Below are 25820 nucleotides of genomic sequence, written 5' to 3' on the forward strand. Positions count from 1 at the left end.
ATTTGGCTACTTTTGAGTTAATTGACTCCTTTTCTTTCCAGGCTTCCAACAGTATTATATTATACATGATTTCTATTGACGAGAATTTATCCAGCAAAAAGCGATGGACACCAACAACAATCCAACTTGAAAAACTGCATCAAGTATTTGATCAATTCAATGGAAGTCCAAATAAAGAGATGATTAACAATTTGAAAGCTGAACTAAATCAACACGGTAATGTTTTAGAAAAAAAAACATAGTTACTTGGTTTCGCAACATGCATGCTAAGTTGAAAAGAAAAGCACTCATTAACGCAGAGAAAGATTCGGATGAAATTCAAGTAGAGATTCAAATTTCTCCAAAGAAGACCAAGTCTAATAATATGGAAAAACTTATGGTGACATTGTTCTTTCACAAGAAAGTATGTCTTAACTTACAATGATTCTGACAAGTACTTTATATATTCATCATACTAATATTACTCTTAAATTGCAGGTCAGCATCAAGTATCAGTTAGAAGAACAACAACTACAAAGTCTACCCCAGTCAAAAGAAAACAGATGAGGAAAACACAGAAGAGAAGTTATAAATCTAATCGTTTTAGTAGAATGAAACGTAATGGTAAATATTTTCTTCTTATGTATTCACATAAAATTTTTAGTAAAAGCCAATATAATATTCATATCTTATAGCTTCACATAGTAAAAGTTCAATTAAGCGAAGCTGTTGGATGTGGATGGGGCTTTGGGTGTTCAATAAAGTTTTCTGTGGCGTTTAATGAAGTCTTATGGTTAGGAAAAAATTATGTTGTCATTAATAAGTCTCACAGTAATGATAGATGATTGTGACGGAAAGCAAGATTCTTAGATTCATATGCATAAACCTATTGCCCCAATGAAGTATGCAAATACTGTACTAAACTTGGATTGGTCTGGCCTTTACCATACGAAAAACAATTTTATTTTATATAGTTATTCGTTTCTAATTTAGATAAGTAGGATAATGTCTGTAACGAAAAACATTTTTATACTCTTAGTTAGCATAAACCTAATCGCTACTTGCTCTTCAAATGAGTATCGACAAAGTAGCGATTTAACTGCACAACTAGGATGAGATCACTCGCTTTCTCTGATTGCTACCCATGGAAAACCGAATGCAACTACATCGAACTAAACTCATAGAATAATTAGTGGGAAATTAGCAACTAAATGCAAATGCATTGAAATAACCTCAAAGAATAGTTATCGAAAAATAAAAAATCGGATGTAATTGCATCGAACTAACCTCAAAGCATAAATAATCAGAAACTAGATGCAGATGTAGAAAGGGTTTCTAAAATTATAGATAATGTACTTTAGAAGTAAACTAGACTTACAAGAGTAATCATTTCTTCAAGTGCAGCTACTTGAATAGCAAGGAGTTCCCAATCATCATTCTCATATGAGTAATTACGAGTAATTAGAAAACCAAAACGAAAGTGAGTTTATAAAAACATACTCTTACATGTATGCAAACGGTATAGAAATTGTAAACTATCGAACTAACCTAGAAAAACAATTAACGGGAAATCGGAAACAGGATGCAAATGCAATGAACTAATCTCAATGACTAATTAACGAAACATTGAAAAATGAATGAAACTGCACTGAACTAACCTAAATGAATAATTACTAGGAAATTATAAATTTGATGTAACTGCATTGAACTAATCTCAAAAAATAATTAACGGGAAATCGGAAACTTAATGCAAATGCATTGAATTCACCACAAAAACAATTAACATAAAATCATAAATTGGATGTAACTGCATTAAACTGACCTCAAAGAATAATTAACAGAAAATCATAAACTGGATGCAATTGCATTAAACTAAAATAAGAGAGTAACTATTGGGTTTTATCAAGGTCTGGTGCTTCCTTTTTATAGAGAGTAGTGCAAGAAATTTGAATGCGTGATTAATATAATTTTCATATCTCATAGGTATGCATAGTTGCTAATATTTTTTAGAATAATTTAATATAATGGCACCCGTTCGTAGGACGGATTCGAAAACTAGTTACGAACTTATATATACAATAATTGGGGCGAGTAAAATTGAATTGAGTGATTAAAATGGAATTGTTGTTGAGCATTGGGTAAGTGGGTAGCTGGCATGAGGATTTCAATGGGCTAAGATAAAAAAAAAATAATTTTGTGGTTATACAACACATTGAGCGCATAAGCAAGTGTTCAAGCCCAAAACCCCGTAAAAGTCGGCATGTACGTTTGTGGTGTTTCGCTTATGACCTCACCACATTGGTCACGCTTTGTGTCTATGTTTCCTTTGATGTCCTCTTCGTATGTATATTCCAATTGTTAAATTCTCTTCTTGTAGTTGTTTATTGCAAGTGATTTCGCTTCCGACTAACTAAGTGGAGATGTTTTTGCACCTTGTTTGAAAACTAGGTCGCGATACTTGAAGCATTTGGAATATGAAGTTGCCATACATTTTTGTTTGTACATGTCATTAGACTCAAGGCCCAATTTTTGATATTAGGATATATGACAAAAAGGGATATATCGATATAAACGTTTTTGCCCATTTTTGATAATATTCAAAAAATCAAAAAATCGCGATTCATATATAAGATGTTTTTTAGTTTCCATACATTTTGTGTTGGATCGAATACATGTCATTAGTTTAAAAAATATTAAACTTATTTCGGATTTTCGAACGGATTTTCCGATATATATCGGCGATTTTTCGATAAAGATAATTTTGCCTTGATTAGACTTCTGCACTTTTCCATACGTGTAGATAATTGCTAGAGCAAATAAGTTGGGAGAGGATCCTTTGAGTTTAAGCAGACGCTACTTTGATGAATTCCGTTATGATATGTCATATCTTCACTGCATTTCTCCTTCAATTGAACCTCGTGTATCTGATCATATGCCCCAAATCATTGATATGATCAAACAGGTGCTCACCTTGATCTCTATGTACTTGTTTGTAAAACTGACAAGCATGCTTCTTCAGTTTCATAATTTTACAAATGGAACTGTAACTATAAGAACATTTGTTATTCTAGTTTTTATCATATAAGAAGTTGACGCTACTGTCCTCCATGTTGCCATTATCCACTGGTTAAGTTATTTGACCTGCATTTGAAATAATTTTTAGACCATTAGACACTTCTCATGAATTCCATCCAAGTAATATATAGCAGAAACCTTGTTACAGAACCTGGCCTTGTTCTATATATCTTGTCAATGTCAACTAACTGACTAAGTATATCTGTGGTGTTTGAAGCTGTATTTTTGTTTCTTTTCTTGTAAACAAATACACTTTTCGTTTTCCTTTGCAAACTTAAATAGAAACATGACTAGTCAATTTTACATAGAACTTTAACTTTGTTGGCTTGCTTTCTTGACAAATTCTTGATAATGGTTGTGCCTATAGAGTTGATGGCGATGTTTATTTTTCTGTAGACAAATTTCCTGAATATGGATGACTATCTGGACGGAAATTGGAAGATAATAGAGTTGGTGAAAAGGTGATTGTTGATTCGAGGAAGTGGAATCCTGCTGACTTTGCGTTATGGAAAGTGAGTTGATCAACAAAAACTTCTGTATGTATGAGGTTTTGCATTGAAAGTTTGATGCAAACGTTTTTCATGAAGTATGGATATATGTGATAAGGAGTTCATTTCCAGGCTTAACCTGCCAGCCTATCTGAAACTTCTTGCCTTGTCAAAACTCAGTACTGGATTGCACATTGAAATATTTGGTTCATTATTTCACCATGAAATTTCTGTTGCTCAGAACTTTCAAGTAGGTTTCATTTGTGAGGATGATTTCCTTTTTTGGACTGAAACAGAGTTGCAGATCTTAACTTGGAAGTTAGAAGGTTTTAAAATTAGTCAAAGGTTCTCTTATGCTATGATGGTAAAATATTTCGGCCTACAGATGCAATATCCACAGAAATGCCAAACATATTTCACAAGCTAGATAGATAAACAATATATCAGGACGCAAAGCGGTTCCGTTAGTGATATTGTATAGATTTTAATTTCTCAAATTCCTAAGTTTATCTGACAAACTCCATTTACCATCTGCAGTCTGCGAAGGAAAGAGAACCTTTTTGGGAAAGTCCTTGAGGACCTGGAAAACCAGGATGGCATATTGAGTGCAGTGCAATGAGTACAGCTTACTTGGGTTACTCTTTTGATATACATGGTGGAGGGGCGTAATAACAGAGAAGACAAGATAGACTAACAAGTGTTAAAATTTTGTTATAATTAATAACTAAATGATCCTTGTCAGCAGTTAGTTACAACTGTCTCTAAAACTAGTATATATACAACATTGTATTCAGAGAAACATCTTTTTTTATCAAATCATTGTAATAAAGTTTTGCTTTCATTTCAATCTATTATCATGGTATCGGAGCTAAATGCTCGAAAGAGATTTCAGATCGATCCTCAAAACCCAAATTACTAAAATTTTCAATTCAATCATTTTGCTGCTCAATCATTCATCATTCAATTCAATTCTTGATGTAAGCAAGTAATCAAAAGTTTTTCAGTTTTCTTAGATTCAATTTGGTGTAAATCATCAAACCATAACAAATTATCAAGAACTGTTCTTCAAGTTCTTCATTAATGGCAAGAAATAACCAGATTCAAGCACCTTTTACTCAACAAAACAACAATCATAATCAACCTTCTCCTACAAATCAATTTAATAACAATCAAAATCAAGCAAATATTCCAACCAGCAATCAATTCAACAATCTTCAGAATCCATTAATGGCGCCTGCTGATTCATCAACTTCTTAGATGTCGTCATCTTTTTAGAATCCGGTTGTGAGTTCGTTTCAAAACCTTTCTTTTCAGAATATATGCAATCTTATTTCCATTAAATTAGATAGAGAGAATTATATCTTGTGGAAATCTGTGTTTAAGCCAATACTTAGAATCTTGTGACTGGTAGAGAAAGATGTCCTGATCAATTTCTTATTGATCAAAGAGGAAATTTAACAAATCAAGTCATTCCTGATTATATTGATTGGATTAGAAGAGACCAAACATTACTTATTTGGATGAATGCGACATTGTCAATAGATAACTAACTGATCCTTGTTTGTCCAATCCTACTTCATTTTCTCCTACTTCAAATTCAACTTCCAGTTATCCATCAGTGACTAATGATCATACAATGCAGACAAGAGGCAAAAGTGGTATACATAAACCTAAAATATAGACAGCAACCAAACATCCTTTGCCCACTGCTCTATCTACCACTTTACAAAATATGCCTAAAGCTCCTACTACCTTTTCCCAAGCTGTAAAAGATCCACAGTGGAGAGAGGCCATGGCAGCAGAATATAATGCACTTCTTCATAATAAAACTTCGATATTAGTTCCTCCTGCTGATGGTCAAAATGTTGTTGGCTATAAATGGGTGTTCAGAATCAAGCAAAAGGCAGACAGAACTATTGATAAACTCAAGGCTCGACTAGTAGCAAAAGGTTTTCATAAAAAAATTTGGTATAGACTTCACTGAAACCTTTAGTCCTGTTGCTAATCATTCTACCATAAGAATGATTCTATCTATTGCAGTTCAAAGAGATGGTCTATAAAGCAATTGGATGTCTCCAATGCTTTTCTACATGGTCATCTTAAGGAAGAAGTTTATATGGCTCAACCTTAAGGATTTGTTGATTTGGTTAGACTACACTATGTGTGTAAATTACAAAAATCTCTCTATGGGTTGAAACAAGCACCTCGTGCTTGGTATGAGGAGTTAGTCACTGCTCTCAAGTTCCTTGATTTTACTTTGTCAAAAGCTGACCCATCATTATTCATCAGAAGTGACTCTCAAGCAACCACATATATTATTGTTTATGTTGATGATATATTGATTACTGGTAGCTCTTTTACCTTTTGCAACTCTATTATTCAACAGTTAAGCGTCAGATTTGCAATGAAAGATCTCAGTCCTCTACATTATTTCCTGGGAATGGAGATAAAAGATTCTCATAGTTTGTTTCTATCTCAAACAAAGTACACTTGTGATCTTCTGGATAAAACAAAGATGCTTGATGCGAAGCCCTGTTCTACTCCATGCTCTACATCAGTAAAACTCACTCCTCAGGATGGTGAAATACTAAATGATCCTACTGAATATAGGTCAACTGTTGGAGCTCTGCAGTATCTTACTTGGTCACGACCTGACATCTCATTCTCAGTCAATTAACTTGGTCAGTTCTTGCGTGCTCCTACCTGATCACATGGCTGCAGTCAAAAGAGTACTTTGATATCTTAAAGGGACTATTACCAAAGGTATTATGTTCACCAAAAGCTCTTCAAATCAAATAACAGCTTACTCAGATGCAGATTGGGCTGGCTGCCCAACTAATAGAAGATCAACAACAGGATTCTGCATATATTATGGTACTAATCTCATTTCCTGGTGTGCCAAGAAGCAACCAACAGTTGCTAGATCCAAAGATCGAAGTCAGAATATCGAAGCTTAGCCTATACTGCAGCATAACTCTACTGGATAAGCATTCTTCTAAAGGATCTTCAAGTTCCTATGATTCATCCTCCTATTCTCTGGTGTGATAATATAAGCGTAATTTCTTTATCCAGCAATCCTATTTTTCATGCCAAAACCAAACATTTAGAAGTTGGTTATCATTATGTTAGGGAGCTAGTTACAAGTGGATTACTTCTTATCAAGTATGTTTGTACAGCAAACCAGATTGCTGATGTATTCACAAAAGCTCTATCAACTTAGAGGTTTCAATTGCTTATTCACAAGCTATCAGTGTGAGATTCACCCTTCAGCTTGAGGGAGGGTAATAATAGAGAAGACAAGATAGACTGACAAGTGTTAAAATTCTGTTATGATTAATAACTAACTGATTCTTGTCAGCAGTTAGTTATAACTGTCTCTAAACTAGTATATATACAACATTGTATTTAGAGAAACATTTTTTTATCAAATCATTGTAATAAAGTTTTTCTTTCATTTCAATCTATTATCAGGGTAGACCTTGTGTTTCCTCATCATGAAAATGAAATTGCTTTCAGAGCTGTGCTGCTTGTAACAAGAGTAACAGTAGCCATTTTGCCCCGCCCATAGCGGGGATTATTTATTTAATATTGAAAAAACCTGTTTATTATTTGTTTGTTTTATTGGAAGATATTTGGTTACTGAGATTCCAATAACTCATTCTTGTGATAATCGTTACAAACTGTTGAAAATATGAAATAATCCATGTTACAAAATCATAAGAGTTGGAGATCAAAGAATAAGGTCATTCAGCCATTCAGCCATTCAGCCATTGATGCTTCTATGACTTTTATCATCTCGCCTCAACACTTGTTACTCAAACTAATAGCAGCAGCAAGTTTATCTTTTATATCTGCAGCAAGCAAGCTCACTTCTCCCTTTGCTAGTTGTGCAATCAGTTGTCCATTTGGAAGAAGGGTGTTTCTCACCAGGATTTGAAATTTCTTGCAATCAAAGCATTCCCTTCTTGAAACAATTAAATCTGCAACTCGTAGAGATCCTGCAAGGAGAAGTACACATCAACTCTACTCCATTCATATTGTGTTCCAACTCAATTGGTGAAGATCGCTCTCATAGGCGACAAAAATAACTTTGTTTCCAAAGAGCCCTTACATGTTTTCGAGGAGCTCAAACAAATTTGTAGTTGCCGGGTTGTAATGCCCTTGGAAGTATTACGGACACTCACGCCTATGAATGGCTATCATTGCAGCATGAGACTATACAAATGCATTGAAAGTAGTTCTTGTACAGGAAAAGGTTGTTGTGAGCTTATTGTTCCTCATGCAAAAATGTCACTTCACTTTTACACTTACAACTTGGACCAAAATAATGAAACAACTGCTTGTAGTTATGCTTTTGTAGTCGAAAAGGAAAGTTACGTTTTCAAACCATCAATGAAGCTTGAATGGGGGGGTATGAAGGGAGGTGGGCACTGTGGAGATGGCAAGAAGATTATGTGTGGAAACAACATCCAACTGCATATCATCAAGCATAAAGTCCGGCTATTTCTGTAAATGTTTGACAGGCTCTCATGGATGTCAAGGTATTCAATTTAACAACTACCACTTGAACCTGCAACATAGATTTATATATTGTGAGGTTACTAATTCTAACAACGACCCACCAAGTTAAAATATAAAGAGAGGCAAAATACGGCTTTAACGATACCACAACTTTAAGCAACTATAACTTGCATAAACTAATACAGCTCTTAGAATTATTATGTATCGAAAATAGCCCCAATCTCGAACCTACATGGCATAACATGCTTGTGTCAGACGGGTAACCCAGTTACCAATTACTAGTTATGACTATCATCTACATGGCATAACATGCTTGTGTCAAACGGGTATAACATGGTCACCAGCTTTAACTTCAGTTACTCCTTCACCAACACTCTCAATAGTCCTGTGCAAGCAAATATACCACAAATCATCCTCGACATTCAAATAGCATAAATGAATTGTTAGTCAACATAGCAAATAATACTTGCCCTGCAGCCTCGTGACCAAGAATACACGGGAAGAGACCCTCAGGATCCTGCAAAACAAATGAAACTAAATCAATATGCGAAGTACAAAATATATAAATTAAGAGCTATATGATTGAAAACTGGTGATACTATATCGAGTGAATCAGATTTTGTTCTCTAAAGTACATGCTTGTCAATTCCTCCTGTCATGAAAGTTTCCACATAGATCTATGCTTCTTAGGTGTTCTATTCTATTTATGTTTTGCCTATTAGGTTCTCCTTTAGGAATAAGAGTGCATTTGAAAAATGGGGAGTAGTCGTGACTCCCACAATGCCATACTATAAGAAAAAATGAATTGATATAACTTGGCCATGTGCAACTTAAACCAATAATTGCCCCATTTAGAAGTGTACAGAATGATAATGTATGCAATGACCTCTTGACAGCATAGACAATGTTGAACAATTCACCCATTGCACCCACTTATTAACACCAGTTCGCATTCTATAGTTAAACTACTCTGAAAGCAGTGGAAGAGGAACTCAACACAGCCCCTCATTCTCCTACAGCCAAGTTGTTTCTTACTCGAGTTGTTCTCTCGACGGGGTCCAATGTGAATTGAAAATCATCTCCAGATGACTTAATAATCCCTCTTAACTCGTTTATTCATTACAATCGTTTATTCAGTTTCTTACAAAGTATTTCACTAATGTTATCAACAGACAACAAATTAAATCTCCTAAATCATCCATCTTTGATATGGAGCACTCTTGATATTGTGGTGCAGGGTGCAAGACAAAGTGTGTATCCAAATGAGACCCCCCAAAAAAGTCTGCAAGTAGGTTTTCAATAAGTTGTGTACTCGGAATTGGAAATTTTATATCTACAGTTTTCTTAAATCAGCCATCGCTAACTTAGTTTTTCTTGTACATAAACATTTCCCAGATACAATCCGTGATAGTGATTGGACCTGTCCCAATTGTGGAAACGTTAATTTCTCTTTCAGAATTGTTTCCAACATCGCCATTGGGTGGTACACTGTCATCTATCTCAGGAGCATAAGTTGCTGATGAAGCATTTTTATCAATATGTGAACTCTTCTTAGTGTATGTTCCCGAAGTACTTCCGCCTTGAAGTGAATTTTTCCCAAAAAGGAGACATAAGGAGTCACCGTTAAGGAGAATTCTACCTTCAATTAGATCCATGGTTATAGGAATGGGAATTTTACAAATTGCACTGTTGTTCTTATACAATTCTTGTAGCTCCTTAAAAAATTCATGGACAGTGTCAAGTTCAGATGCTCCCAGCATGTAGATGCAGAATTGTGTTTTGTCCAAGCTGACTTGGTGAAATTTGTCCCTTAAACCAGGATGAAGATCTTCTATATTTTTCATAGTGTATTCAATCACCATGTCCATATGTTCTGCTGCCAAATTTGGACCTTGCAGAAGCTTTTGAATGAGTTCAAGGGAGTCCTTTCGCTCATGTTCATCAGATACTGGCCACTTCTCTGTGGTTGCCCATTCCCAGGGATTACTTTTTCTCAATTCAGAGTTCCACTGGGCTTCAACTATAGGCAATGTAGCAGAAATATTTATCGGTGTCCAAGTTCTACCCTTAATCGCCACTTTCCAATATCTATCAAGTGCTAAACTTTGGATGTAACCCCCGTTCATTGACAATACCTCAATGTGATTTTTCTCCATAAGATGCTCAATATGCAATCTATCATTAGCAAATGGCTTGCTACAGCTCACTATTCTATCAATTTCCACAGTTAAAACTTGAAAGGTATCATAATGTTACCATGCCATTAACAAACAGATACCCAAATCTCTAAAAGCCCATCAAATAAAATAGAAATATTTTTAGCAAAATTCTGTAGAGTGTAGGATAGATTCATGATTCATTCATCTAAAGTATAGAAACCTGATTAAGTTTGCCTTGGTTGTTGAACTTTGAAACCATGCAGATGTGGATTTTGTAAGGCCTCTTCAAGCAAAATGGCTCAATCATCCTCCTTGATTGTCTCATTTCCCAATTCAACCAAATTGACATTTGAATGAGTGTTCATCCTCTTCATTGGAGAATTTCGTTCTTATTTAGCAATAGAGCTCCTTCTCCACCTTACATTTAATCATGTGCCACCAAGGCTACGCCGCCTCTGGTTTACATTAGCTATATTCTCCTTTTGAATAGCAAAAAACATGGCATTGATGAACACTATCGTGAATCAGTGAATTGAATAACCAAATTATGTTGGCTAAAATACCTATTTATTTCTTTCCAATATTATATATGCAACAATGTATCATTCGAACCTGTTATCTATAAGGTAGGATTAACTTAAAAATCCCTTTGTATACTCCTCTATTCCAAAACAAATTCACTTGTAAGGTCCATTCAATGTAAAAGGATCTTTAACTACGTCTCTCAAGTGCTAGAATCGGGGCATAACATCGAGGACGGTATAATGATATAATATAGCCATTTAAAACCTCATAAAAGGGACAAAAAGTCAATCAATCATATTTCTTTCTAATTGGTACATATAATAATATATTGCATATCGTACTAACATGTGATATATTAACATGAATGATACACACACATAAAATAAAAAGTAAAAAATGAAGCAAGCAATACCAACAATACTTGCTTGAGTCCCCGTGAAGTCTATCAAAGATTGAGCTCCCTCAAAGTTTGTTTATGCAAGATTATCATTATTATGACAATTTTCAAGATTATCATTATTATGACAATTTTCATAGCAAAACCAATGAAAATATGTAGAAACTTTAAAGATTAGTCAAAATGCACGACATTAAAATTAAAAGAAACCCTGAAAAATAAGTTGTTTAAGTTGCAATCGTGTGTTGAGATAATCGGATCCATGAATCTTGAAGAGGATGCCTTGGCCGAAATTTGCCGAGGTCCGGAAGAAGCATCCAATTGGAATTAGGTATACTGAAAAATAATGCAACTATCCAAAATCCCGACTCACATAACCTTGATTTCTACACCTTTACAGTCAAGTGAACATTAGCAATGTCAGTTCATGCCATTGTTCATACTACATTATAAAAATGAATCGTCTAAATTAGCCATACCTTAACGACTACGTCATTCCATATGCCACGTGCTTGAGTGAATATCAAAATAATTAAAGCAAAGTATTCGCTTTTATTAGTTATGCACTCTAATGAGCTGAAGAACACGTATAGTACTGAATGGAAAAAATCAATTGATTAAAGAATAATGCAATGATAAGGTGAGGTGTATCCCTTTTTTTTCTGGAATTTATTTTTTATTGGTTTTTTTATACTTCATTTTGCACCATAAGTTTTTCATCAACCAACTCGGTAGAAAAAAATAAAAATAATCATAATCATAATATAATGATTAACCTTGTGAAATCTCGGTGAACTTGATTTATAAGTTGCCAATGGGTTTAAATTAAAAAAGAAAAAAGAAAAAAGAGGGTACCTTCAAGGAAGAAGATGCGGGGCGGATTGAAGATGATTAATTTACATGCATATTTTTTAGGAGAGGAGGTGACCCTAAAAGTTTGGGGTTTGGACGATATTTTCAGTTGAAGGTTTTTTGTTTTTTGAGGATTCGTAGTTTGAGGCGTTGGGAACGATTTTCTATTTTAGCTGAAGGTTTTTCATTTTTTGAGGATTCGTAGTGTAGTTTGAGGCGACGGGGTTTTTTTTTTGGAATCATTTTTGCGTTTTAATGTTCCGTAGGTATATCACGAATCATAATTTTGATTGGCGTGTAATTGTTTTCTCGTCATTTTATGGATGTCGAAAACATATAACCAATCTCGAGCAAAGTCTGGTGTAATTTTTAATAGGGACTGACTCGCAAATAATTAAAATACTGTCTTGATTTTTAATTAATTTTGGGTACCTACTTAAAAATTGTGCTGACATGGCCTCCTGAAATTGTAGATGAGCATTTTCGCCCACTATGCAATAATGGTTTTAGATGAGCTATTGGATACACAACGGATTTGTCAATATTGATAATGAGAAGATGTCGAAGTCACTGGGTAATTCCTTCACAATCCCGCATGTAATTGTAATCAAGTACTCTGCTTAGGATATCAATCATTCTGTGCAACTTATGTTTGCTTTCATGTTTGAGCATTTTACAAGAATATAAGATATCTTGATGGATGGTTCCCTACAATTTTGCAGGTTGTAGACCTTTACCATCCACTTGCGGTGAGGCTATTTCTGATGGGAACACACTATTGATCTCCGATTAAGTATTAACTACTCAAATGCGCTTGACTTGAAAGTGCATCTGACCATGTTTTTTACATATATCAGGTACCATTATTTCTTTCAATTCCTCGAGGTGCATTGTTAAGACATACAACTCATACATCTTTTCTCCCAAGCCGAGGCAGTTGGAAGTTGGAACACATTGAAGGCCTTGGCCTATAAGAAGTAGACCTGACATTCTATTAACCCTAAAATTATCGCATCTAGCTGGTTAAATCCAATGGAAGTTTCATCCCTGACATTGTGAAAGATAACTGTAGAGCTTACCAAACACGCAATGAACTGATATGTGCATCTTAAGTTTCTTCCAACTTACATGTATAGGCAAGTGACTCTGGTCAATATATTTTCTATTGTAGACTTCAGTCTCTGAGAGTGTGATTTAAATGCGAGTATGCCTTCATTCAATAAAAAAGTGTATTTGATCTTTTCTGTGAGGTCGTTCACAAAATCGTGTAGATCTGTTCTTTTTTGTGAATGCGACTTTTGATATCATTTATATTGATGTTTAGTCGGAATACTCCTTGTACCTCGTTATAGTTTGGTCTTTGTCCTCTGACAAGCATGGTATTTTACCCCTCATTTTTTTTTGTCTATAAAAAGCCTGCTCTTCTGATAACATAAATGCTGCTAGGATTCTTGGATACCTATCTTCATGAAGATGTTCTCGTGAAATTTGTGCAGACATTACGTGATTGTGAAGAGGTGTTGAGCCAGCATCACGAAGCGAATTGCAAGGACAACATTCCTCCTGCTACTCAAACTTGCATTGATAAATTTCATAATGATTTTGAGATATCTATGCTGGATGATCTCCATACTCCTGTTGTTTTGGCTGCTATGTCTGATACACTAAAGACCATCAACGATCTTTTGCATACTCGTCAGGTACCCTTCTCTAACCTCTACCAATATTTTGCTCAAAACTTTTGGGTTGAGGGGTGTTCGATATTTGTCACCATTCAAATTGAATGATTCTTGCGGGGAAGAAACGGGAACTTCGATTCAATCACTTTCACTCTCGAAGAAGAAATTAAAGTGTTGTTCTCGGTTCTTGGGTGATGCCCACAAGTTATCTTTGAGGTAGGTGATCGACATTGAAAGCTCCTCCCAAAAGATGCCCGGATGTTTGTATAGTTTCTCTTTCTACCACAAATTTCTATTTCATTCTTTCGGGCTCTGCAACAATTAAGAGAAAAGGCATTGAAAAGAGCGGATGCAAGAAGATGAGGTATCACAAAAATTGAACAAGGGCGCCTCGCAACAAAAAATAAGGAATATGAAAGATCGGATGCTATCTAAACGAAGTTAGCTGAAGTTGGCATTGCACTAATGGATGGTCCTAAAGGAACATTTTGGAGACCAACCTTAATATGCCTCTTGCCCTACAAAGAGCACGAGGTCCTCTTTGAATGACATAACTCTAAAAGTGCGACCCGGTTTACGACACGTCACCAAACTGAAATACCTCCTTTGGAGCTTTGAGATGACATTTAACATGGACCAAAATAAGCCGATATATCCGATATATCGCCGATATATATCGATATTTTGGTACACCGATATCGATATTTCCGACATATATCCACCGAATATAGAACCCTTTTTTTCCGATATATTGGATATGAAACTTTATAGATATAATCGATATATATCGGTTGACTTTTTGACCATTTTAAAATATAAAATCCGATATTTCCAATATATTTTCGATATATATCTAATATTTCTGATATTATATTTTCGATATATCCGATATTTCCGATATTTTAAATAGTTTGGACTGGTTATCAAAAAAATAGATATATCCGAAAAATCCGATATATCCGATATATATCGGTTTTTGGGTACACCGATATATTCATCGATATCGATATTTTGGGCCTTGATTTGAAGTACGGGTTAAGTTGTTTTGTTATTCATTCTCAAGTAGCAAAGAAAATAAAGTTGAAATCATAGTCATTTCTTTGCCATCGAGGATCATAAATTTTGCCATTGTAAAATGTGTACTTTGGTAGTTCAAGTAGTATAAAAATATACAGGTGCCATTCTTGACCTCCTATATACAGTTGATAAGCACTCAAAATTGTAATATTAAACCCCGAGAGACATAACATTTTGGTCGATTATGTGTTTAATAATTATGTAATAATTATATTTTCGTACTTTTGCAGGATTCCGCAATTAAAATAAATATAGTGATAAAACATACATCAAAGTACGGGAATATGGGAATAATTGAAGTTTCCCACTCGACCCCCGTGAAGCCCAACAAAGCTTGACTAAAGCCAAAATTTCCAAAAGAACAGAACCAGTGCGGAACGGGTCCACATATAAAGAAGCAGCAAACTTCCGAAGCTCAAATCGGATAAATCTAGATGCCGGCATTGGCTAGTGAAGCGCCAAAATCTGAGAATCTGGGAATATTTGGAATTCCCACTCAATTCCGTGAAGCCCAACAAAGCGACTAGAGCGAAGTTTCCAAAAGAACAAAACCGGTCTGAGCGGGCCCCACATATAAAGAAGCAGGAAACTTCCGAAGCTCAAATCGGATAAATCTAGATGTCAACATTGGCTAGTGAAGCTGCCATAGCAACCCGGGCGACGAACTCTGCGCAAGGACAAATAGTCGTAAAAACGCCAAAATCGGCGCCGCCACTGGACACACTAAGTGGACACACTCTAGGGGCCCGAAGGCATGATGAGTCGAAAGCATAGGCAGGTGGCAAAGGATGGTTTCAAATTGATACCACCTGGCAAGAGAGAAGACACGTACCAATTCAAACCAGGTGGTTTGAATTGACATAAGCTAAAAACAAAACCTTAAATCAGCAAAAGGACAAAAATTAAAACCGTTAAAAATAAAGTTTTGTGTCGAACCATTCAATTAGCATAAAAACAAAATCTAAAACATTCACGGATCACTCCTGTATCAGCTATATATATATAAAGGGTCGTCTTCATTATTACCCTTCAAAGATATTAATGTTTTTCTTAGTTAGATTTTTTCTTACATTTTTACATTTTGCCATTTCCATTTCGGCCAGATTAAAATCGTAAGTTATTTTTACCTTAATAACAGTCATTTCTTTTCTAGTTTAATTCTTGTCTGCATTTATTTACTTAATGTATACTGACAAGTTTTATTATTCCTTATATAACCATGAGCTAATCCCCCTCTGGGGAGAGGGTTATCTTTGCCAGGTGAAAATCCGGATTGACTTCGTTAATATTCTAGAATCACTACTTAGGAATTAGGCATAGAATTGACATCCGGTCCCAAAATGATCGAGGACTGTACAAAGTTGGATTGCGATGCTCGGGGCGATCTCACGCTAGCGAATCCAAAATGTCTCGCCGCGACTCTGCAGTGTCGGATGACTCTCCAATTCGTCCAGCTGATGTGAAATCGAGCCAGGAGCTGAAATAATATACCAGAGATGCGGTATTATTGAAACTCCTTATGCTAGTGAAATGCGACCTAGAGATGTGGGCATGCACTAGGGATCAATACTCGACGTCGTCTCCGAAAACGAAACGAACTAGAGATGTAGTGATTCGGTAATAAAAACTATTGAAAATGATTCTTGCATGAGCATGATTAACTCTCTCCCTGTTTCTCCATCTTTGTTTACCTACATATAATCGCCGTAATAATTTACATTATTTGCATTACCGTTATTTTAATTAAACCAACTAAAAAGAAATCTAAAAATCCTACTCACCAAAAGTTGTAATTCCAGTTGTGAACCTATCCGAGCCCTAAGGTTTGGACGATCCCTTACTCGACCTATCCTACCAAACCCACGTGAGTAAGGTAACTTGACTAAAACGTACGACTATTTGGACGTTGGACTTTGGACTTCGGACTTGGACTGTGGACCTCGGACTTTGAACTGTGGACCTCGGACTTAAGAAAACAAGTAACTGAAAACCAATAAACGTGTATAAAGAGTGTTCTATCAAATGGCGCCGAAGGACTCTGGACTTAACATAATAACTGGAATACATCCATAAAAACCCCCTCCCCTATCTCCTCATCTTTTTAATTTTCATTTCTGTTACAATACTAACTCTTTTCCGTAATTTTTTCTACTAACAAATATCTGTAAACCAAGTTGTTTATTTTCATTAGCACAGTCTAAGTACTCCGTAGGAATTTGAAATCTTGAACGAGACAAAAGAGTCTCGGACGAGGACTGAATTAGAGCACGCGAGACTAACACGGAGTATCAACACTCCGGTTTTCAGTCTGAGCCACTTTCCTTTTAGTACTCTTTTGGGCTCTTTGGTCCTGTTTTGCTAGTAAGTATAAGCTCGGGAGTAGTCGATCGCTATACGAGGAATCGCGGGACGCCAGGTTTCAAACTCTTAAACTCCTCAAACTTTGTCGAGGATATTATTTGCTATAACATGTTTTACCTCGTATATTTGTATGGTGGCATGAGAACTCCGTGCATGTAAAGGTGGTTCGTCATTACATATTCACGTAACACAATTAATATGATTCGAATATATTTTGATATATGCGTAGCGTCAAACCACCTGCTTAGAATATTTTTGTATGTGTATGTTACATCAATTCACGTACACGGTATTCAATTGCATGAGTTCGTTCTCGACATCCCCCTAGCTCACGTATAACTTACACATAGTTGCACGTATAAGTAATATAGATTTGCATGGGTAGACTTTCTGCGTAAACTAGTATATGTTAGTTAGTTTCTATTTTGGCATCTATCGTTTTTAATTGCATATTTCGTAATCACGTCTCCATAATACACTAATTACGTAAATTAAAATAAAAAAAAAAAAAAATAAAAATATAAAATATAAAATATAAAATATAAAATATATAAAAAATATAAAATATAAAATATAAAAAATCATAGTAATTAAAAAAAAAAAATTCATCTAAATCATCTTAATAACACCCCGCATAATACACCATCATAAATTATCATCCTATTCCATCAGGTGACTGTCTTTGGAATATTCACCGATTATCCTAGCTTCCCCGCTTTCGAGTTAGCAGCATTTCGGAAAAGCGTGCTTCAACTCCCCTCCTCCTAACTTCTAAAACCTCCGGTCATTATTCGTTTCCTTATGAGCACTAAATTAAAATTTATATTTGTATGAGACTACGGTCTGGTAAACATAAGGAATTAGAACTTACATATCATCGTCGAAAATACAAGAAACAACTGTTTATGTTATCTCTTAGGCATAGTTTCTCTTCCATAAATCAACCTCGTCAAACATCTCCGTTTCCATTATCTCCTTTAATTATGGCTGAAGAAAATCTCACAGTCGAGAAACCCATTTCGGATTTCTATCTTTCGCCTTTACGGGGAAGGACACGCTTCACGCATTAAACTTCGATCGCGATTGTAGGTGATTTTCAGTATTCCGCCAAACATTTTCGGTTTTGTTACCTGTTTACCATGGTTTAGACCATGAAAAAACCGTACAATCATCTTCGCCGGATGCAACAAGTAGTCACCACTTTCCGCCATCCGACCGTTACCAACGAACAAGTCTTGCTTAGATTGTTTCCCTTAACTTTAGCTGATAAAGCTTCAGTTTGGCTCGCCCGGACAAGCGCCGCCAATCCATTGACACATGGGCTAAACTTGTTCAAGCATTCATGATAAAGTTCTATACTCGAAGAAAACTACAGAAATGCTTCTTCAAAAGATTCAATTCTTTTCGCCAAAGACCCGAGGGAATCCTTTTCGAGGCGTGGAGCAGATTTACCGATCTACTTCTCGAATGTCCCCATCATCAACTTCGACAATCATTGTATGTATTAGTCCGTTCATTCTTTAATGGTCTCGACTATCAAAAGGAAACATTAGATATCATGAGCGGCGGTTGTTTTCATGGACAAGGTATTTCTTGAAGCATACACTTTTCTTGAAAGCAGGCCTCACGATGGCACCCATTGGGGAAACATCGATTCTTCTAGATCTTCTAAAGACACTACTACCAAAGTTACATCTATGTTCGAGGTCAAACCAGATCCGAATTAAAACTCTAATCGAGTCCCTAAACAAAAAAAGGTCGATGCTCTTTCGGTACAAATAAATGAACAAAACCCAAACAAGTCATGGCTACCAACGCTTCCCCATGCCCTCTTTGTTTAAGTCCCCGAGCACGCCCGATTCTTTATTGTCCTTTGGTATACGAGTGTCCTCCCCAACCTTACCAAGAGGCTTGTGCTTTCAACATCCCTAATGCACCTTGGCGACAACATCCGAATTTAGCTTGGGCACCCCCGTCCAACAACAAAATCCTTCGGTGGCAACAACGCGTTCTGTCGACCACCACCGAACTACAATTCCTATCGTCAAGGAAATCTTCCACAATTTCAGCAAGGGCAAAGTAATTTTCCCAACAACGCAAATATGGGGGTACCAAAACAACCGCGAACCTTGTTCCCGCTAACCAAGGATATGGCTACCAAAATCAACCCGTGAATAATAACCGTGAACTAGTTCCTAACGCTCCTTTGGTACAATCCACGGCCGATAAAGCGGCTGAAACTTTCTTGACATACATGAATCAGCAGAATCAAATCCTAGCTTCTATCCAATGGCCTCTTCATTTTCACATTGTTAGCTCGGGACAAAAGTCAAAAAGGCGTGTTCCTGGGCAAAAGCGGTTCCAAACCCTAAGCCTACAAACACCGCCTTTGAACTCAACAATGCACGGGACCTAGTAATCCAAGCCGGGGTGAGGTAAATGCCATTACCACTCTTCGTTACGGCGAACCATCGACAATAATATACATATGCGGACGAGGAATCGGCGGAAGCCACGACTAACGTCCTTCCAACTCTACCTCAAGAACTTATAGCGGACGAAGTTGTACCTTCAAAATTACACCCACGTCCCTAGGAAAAGATACCCGCGATCCTTATATCGCGATTCGCCCAAAAGCTCCGTTCCCGCCCGTTTGGTAAAGAACAAACATGATGAACATTTTGATGAGATCCAGGTGAAACCTTCAAAAATTTGACCATAAACTTACTTTTCCTAGAGGCGCTAAAGCATTTGCGAAGCATGCCAAGTTTTTGAAGGACATGTGCACCACCAAGCGACGTCTGAATGTACCTTAACAAGCGTTCCTCATCGAAAGCGGTTTCCCTCGATTACCACTACCAATGGTGTGGTAAAAGTACATGGACCCGTGTCGAATTAACCGTACCATGCGTTGGGCAACAAGTATACCGCCACTCTTGCACTTTTAGACCTGGGTGCGGTGTTAACCTACTTCCTACTACTTATTTAAGCGGTTAGGTCTTCATGAATTAAAACCTACCAATATGACTCTGCAAACTTCGCGGATCGGCTCCATCAAGTACCTAAAAGGGCATAGTGGAGAGCGTTATAGTTAAGGTCCAAGATTTTTACTACCCGGTTGATTTTGTCATTTTAGATACTGAAGTAGCCTGTGACTCCATCCCTATCATCTTGGGACATCCTTTTCTTGCAATTGCCAACGCTCTCATAAATTGTCGGACGGTTCAATGACATTGTCTTTCGGGAACCTTTCTCATTCGAACTCAGCGTGTTCAAATTAATAAAAGCGTTTCCGATCCTATAATGGAGGGTGAGATTAGCTTGGTTGATAGTGCGGAACATGATTATTTCACAAACTCTTTTCCCCGGACGAGATACACCAATTTCTATCTTTTGATAATCACGGAGTTTGACGATGGCTTCGTACATAAAGGATGTCCATGCATTATTAGAGTAAGTACCACTATTTGACCCTAATCTTTGCGTTTGGCCCGATTCGAAGAACCGGATTCGCTCTTTTCCATTGAAGAGATGATCCCTCACGAATCCTTGATCCCTCACGAATCCTTGATCCCCAATCCTCCAACTCCAGATTTAAAACCTCTACCCCCTGATTTGAAGTACGTGCATCTCGATCTCGATGGTAGTCACCCTATAATAATTTCTGCTCACTTGACTACAGACAAAGAGGCACGTTTGATTCATGTCATTCGTGAACACCGCTCCGCTATCGGATGGTCCTTAGATGATATCAAAGGAATAGACCCTAGCATATGCACACATCGTATACATCTTGATGACGGCACAAAGACATCGCGAGAACCACAACGCCGCCTTTAATCCCCGCCATGAAGGAAGTAGTGAGAGAGGAAGTTTTACGTTTACTCGATGCGGGTATCATATACCCTATCTCAGATAGTGACTGGGTTAGTCCTGTCCACGTTGTTCCCAAAAAGTCCGGCATTCAAGTTGTGCAAAATGAAAATGGTGAGTGCATCTCCACTCGCATTCCTTTGAAATGGAGAATTTGCATTGACTATCGCAAACTTAATGCCAGAACCCATAAAGATCACTTTCCTCTCCCATTCATTGACCAGATGCTAGAACGTTTAGCCGGTCATGCTTACTACTGTTTTCTTGATGGCTATTCCGGATACTTCCAAATTGTCATCGATCCCACCGATCAAGAAAAGATAACTTTCACGTGTCCCTTTGGAACCTTTGCATACAGACGAATGCCTTTTGGTCTTTGTAATGCCCCAGGCACTTTCCAACGCTGCATGCTTCACATTTTTAGTGATATGGTGGAACGTTATATGGAAGTCTTCATGGACGACTTTTCCATTTACGGAAATTTCTTTGGTATTTGTTTATCCAACTTTTCTAAAGTATTAACGCGTTGCAAAGAGAAAAATCTGGTACTCAATTGGGAGAAGTGTCATTTCATGGTTACCAAAGGACTTGTTCTAGGTCATATTATTTCAAAAGACGGGATAGAGGTTGATAAAGCTAAAATTGTTAAAATTTCTCGCTACCCTTCCCACGTACAGTTCGGGATATCCTTGCCTTTTTAGGCCACGCTGGGTTTTACAGGAGATTCATTCAGGATTTTTCTAAAGTTGCTCGACCCTTAACCAATCTCCTGCTTAAGGATGCAGTATTCGACTTCAATTTCAATTGCAAACAACCTTTTGATACTCTAAAAACCGCTCTGACTATCGCTCCTATTATTCAACCCCCTGATTGGTCTCAACCATTCGAACTGATGTGTGACACTAGCGACTTTGCTATTGGTGCCGTGCTAGACCAACGACATGACGACAAACCCATTGTCATTTACTACGCTAGTAAAACCCTTAACGATGCTCAACGTAATTATACCACAACTGAGAAAGAGTTCCTAGCTGTTGTCTATGCTTTGGATAAGTTTTGCCCCTACCTAGTTGGAACATCGACCATCGTATATACTGACCATGCCGCAATTCGGTACTTACTCGCGAAAAAAGACGCAAAACAACGATTGTTCCGCTGGATCCTTCTCTTACAAGAATTCACCCGGAAATCAAAGACAAGAAAGGAAATGTAAAATGTCGAGCCGACCATTTATCAAGGCTAGTTGGTGACATCGATAGTGATTCGGAAGCTATCGGTGATTCCTTCCCTGCATCGAATACTTGTACTCTATTTTCTCATCTCCATGGTACGGCGGATATCGTTAACTACCTAGTTACTAAAAAGTCCCCTCCTTTTTGGTCGCGCCCCGATCATAAAAGTTCTTATCCTTTGTAAAATATTATTTTACGGGATGAACCCTACCTCTTTAAGTATTGTTCCGACCAACTCATTAAATTTGCATTCCCGACCGGGAACACACCAACGTATTATCCTTTTGCCATGAACAATCTTGCGGAGGTCATTTTGAGTGGAAAGAAAACTGCGGCCAAGGTGTTACAATGTGGTTTTCTTGGCCTACTCTTTTTTCGCGATGCACCACGAACATTGCGTAGCTTGCATTCGTTGTCAACACCTAGGTCGAATTACCAAACGAAATATGATACCCCTAAATCCTATCTTAATTGTGGAAATTTTTGATGTTTGGGGCATTGATTTTATTGGACCCTTCCCTATTTCTCAAGGTTTTCTATACATTTTAGTATTTGTAGACTATGTGTCCAAATGGATTGAGGCACTTCGCGCATGTAAGCTCAAATGACCATAAGATCGTCGTGAGATTTGTAAAAGAAAATATTTTCTCGTTTTGGTGTTCCCAAAGCTATCATCGATGATGGGGGTACACATTTTGTAACAAAATTTTGGGTTTTAATGAAGAAATATGGAGTTACTCACAAGGTTGCTACTCCATACCACCCACAAACGAGTGGCCAAGTGGAAGTCTCCAATGAGAGATAAAGTCTATTTCGAGAAAACTGTCAACCCATCAAGAAAGGATGGTCTCTCCGCTTATCGGATGCCTTGTGGGCATACCGAGCAAACATTTAAGACACCTATAGGGATGTCTCCTTACCGCATTGTTTTGGAAAACCTTGTCATCTACCATATGAACTTGAGCATCGTGCCTTTTGGGCCATCAAAAGCCTCAATTACAATATCATCGAGAAAGGGAAAAACCGCAATTAAATTAAAATGAATTTTGGAGGAGATTCGAGTGATGCTTATGATCTCGAAATCCCACAAATCTAATATGAAAAGAGTGCATGACAAGCACATTTTTGCGTAAGGATTTCAAAATTGGCCAAAAGTTTTACTATACAACTCCGGAGTTACACATCTTTCCCCGTAAATTGAAAACACGATGGTCCGGTCCTTTCATTATGTCAGGTCGTGAAACATTATGGGGCAATCTCTTTGCTTAATCCAAAAGATAACAAATAATTTCAAGTCAATGGACAACGCGCCTAAAACATTACCACAAATTACGCTCACGGATGTTGAGCGGACTCTTCTTGAGAATCCAAATTACAATCGACTAGATGTTTTGTTTTGGTGTACTCAATCTTGTTTTCTAGAGGGTACGCCATTTTGGTAGCCGGGCCATCTTCTATCTTATGATCTCAAAAGTTCTTTGAAGTGTGTGGTTGCAAGCGCCGGAACCTTAGTCCACGAAAACTCTTTTGCAGAACTGAGTATAAATGTCTTCTGCAACACGAGCAAACGTACCTTTCGTTAAACGATGGGTACCTAAAATTTCACCTCCTTCCTTCTCTTCCCTTTTCTACTCTCTACCTCGCGAACTTCAGCTAATCATTTGGTGTAAGTCTCACTCATCACGAATAGGGAATGGTCATAGTTTTTTTGCTCGTAAACGACGTGCGTGAAGAATGGGCTGGTGTATGTATTGCCAAACACCCTTTTGTTTAGGCCTGGACTTCCTATCCGATACTAGCCAGTTTAAGGTATACTTTTGTCTAACACTAGCTGCGCAGGATAATCTTCATCGCCGTGCTGTTTCTCCCACAGGTTGGGATTCGTCTTGAGATCTGACGTTAAAAGACTCGACTCGTCTTGAGGATCTGACGTTAAAAGACTCACCTTGTAAATATGTTTATTTTGTTACCTTTTCCCTTTGCATTAAGTTTTGCACATGGGATTCGTGTCAAACCTCAGATGTTGCATACTTGGAACACAAACGGGCAATGGATTCCACCAGACCAACCCTAGAATTGGTTACTTTGAGTCCCTTGGGGCGGTTTGAGGATAGCCGTATGTAAAAAGGATAATTTTATTAGACCAGAAGCGCCAAGACGGTCTAGGATGGTACCGCCCCGCCCCTAACCCCATAATACATAGAGGTGCCCCGCGGTCTGGCTGGATTGGGTTCGCTCTAGAGCCGACATGACAGTTGTCTATGATTTAAGATGGTGACTCCCCTGGACATCTAGTGTTTTTCACGTATATCTCCCTTGTATGTAAATAAAACCTTTACACTCTCCATTTCTAGTCAAAACTAAAAATAAAAAAATAATAATAATAATAATTCTGACTTTCAAGAATGACTCATACAATTGGATAGAATTTTTCGTGCCGATCGTTTCGATATCTCATTCGTCCAATTCAGAGTCCAAACGAGTCATGGGTACGCATTTAGATTTTTAGGTTTAAATCAGGCTTTAGGCTTGATTTAGGCTTCGAGAAAATTTTTGGCCCAACCAAAATATCGATTTCTCGGTCCATTTAAACCCAAAAAACCCGATAACACACGTCACAAATACACGATTCGTTTTCCTAAAACCGGATCTGCCCCCTCTCGAATTAGTCTCGCGACGAGCGGGCTCACACTAAAACCAGGTCTCACGCGAAGACCCTCACACGGCTCTATCAAGATTTCCTTCCGTCGGATCATCCCAATTCTCCCCTCTCATCAAGAATCAATAGCCATCCTCTCTACAACCAAAGAATGGCGGAAACAGTGGATTTGTGTTGAAATTTTTTGGGAATTTGTTTGAAAGCGGGATGTTTGCTCCATTCTTTGATCACGAAATTCACTCTAGAGGATGAGAGAGTTTGTTATATGCCAATGGAGGCTTTATTCCAAGGATTTGGTGATGAAATTCTACGACAATGGAAGTTTTAATGGCGACCATTTTTGGGTCACCGTCGAGGGGCGCGCCTTACGAAGTCACACCGGTGTTGCTCTCGGGATCACGGGCATTCCATCGGTCGACCACGCATCTCGACTTCGGAAGCATCCGTGTACCCACGGACTTACGACCTAATGCTCGACACGCTAATCGAGGGAGAGTACAACATCGACGGGAAATGCGCGTATCAGCGCTCGGTGCGACGGAACCAGCTAGCAGTGACTCAATGGCTGGGACTGAACGTCATTGGCACCTCGAAGCCTTCCGACATCAACAAGACCTTCCTCCATCTTCTCTGGATCCTCCAGGAGCGAAAGGGTAACTTCTGCATCGTTACCTTTCTTTTTGATATTATCACACATGCCACTCTTAGGTCAGCCCCTTTGCCGTTCTAGTAACGCAAGTCATGATTAAATCGGGTTTTAAATGCGCCACCCCACTACTACCCCTATACCACAATATGAGAATATGCTTGTCTTCAAGAAATGCATACGGGACCCTTGGGAACCCACAACACCTAGGGCTGCCGAAAGCACGCTTAGCGTAGGATCCTCTCACCCACCATACTTTGATAAGGCGCCATGAGTAAGATCACCCAACCCATAGAG

General features: G+C 37.6%; 1 pseudogene; it reads left to right on the forward strand.

Moving 5' to 3' along the window:
• Positions 1-2857: 2857 nt before the first annotated feature.
• On the forward strand, positions 2858-13783 carry LOC147506492 (cysteine--tRNA ligase, chloroplastic/mitochondrial-like; annotated as a pseudogene).
• The last annotated feature ends 12037 nt before the right edge of the window (positions 13784-25820 follow it).

This window comes from Coptis chinensis, chromosome 4 (genome assembly GCF_015680905.1).
Source record: "Coptis chinensis isolate HL-2020 chromosome 4, ASM1568090v1, whole genome shotgun sequence".
Lineage (NCBI taxonomy): Eukaryota > Viridiplantae > Streptophyta > Magnoliopsida > Ranunculales > Ranunculaceae > Coptis > Coptis chinensis.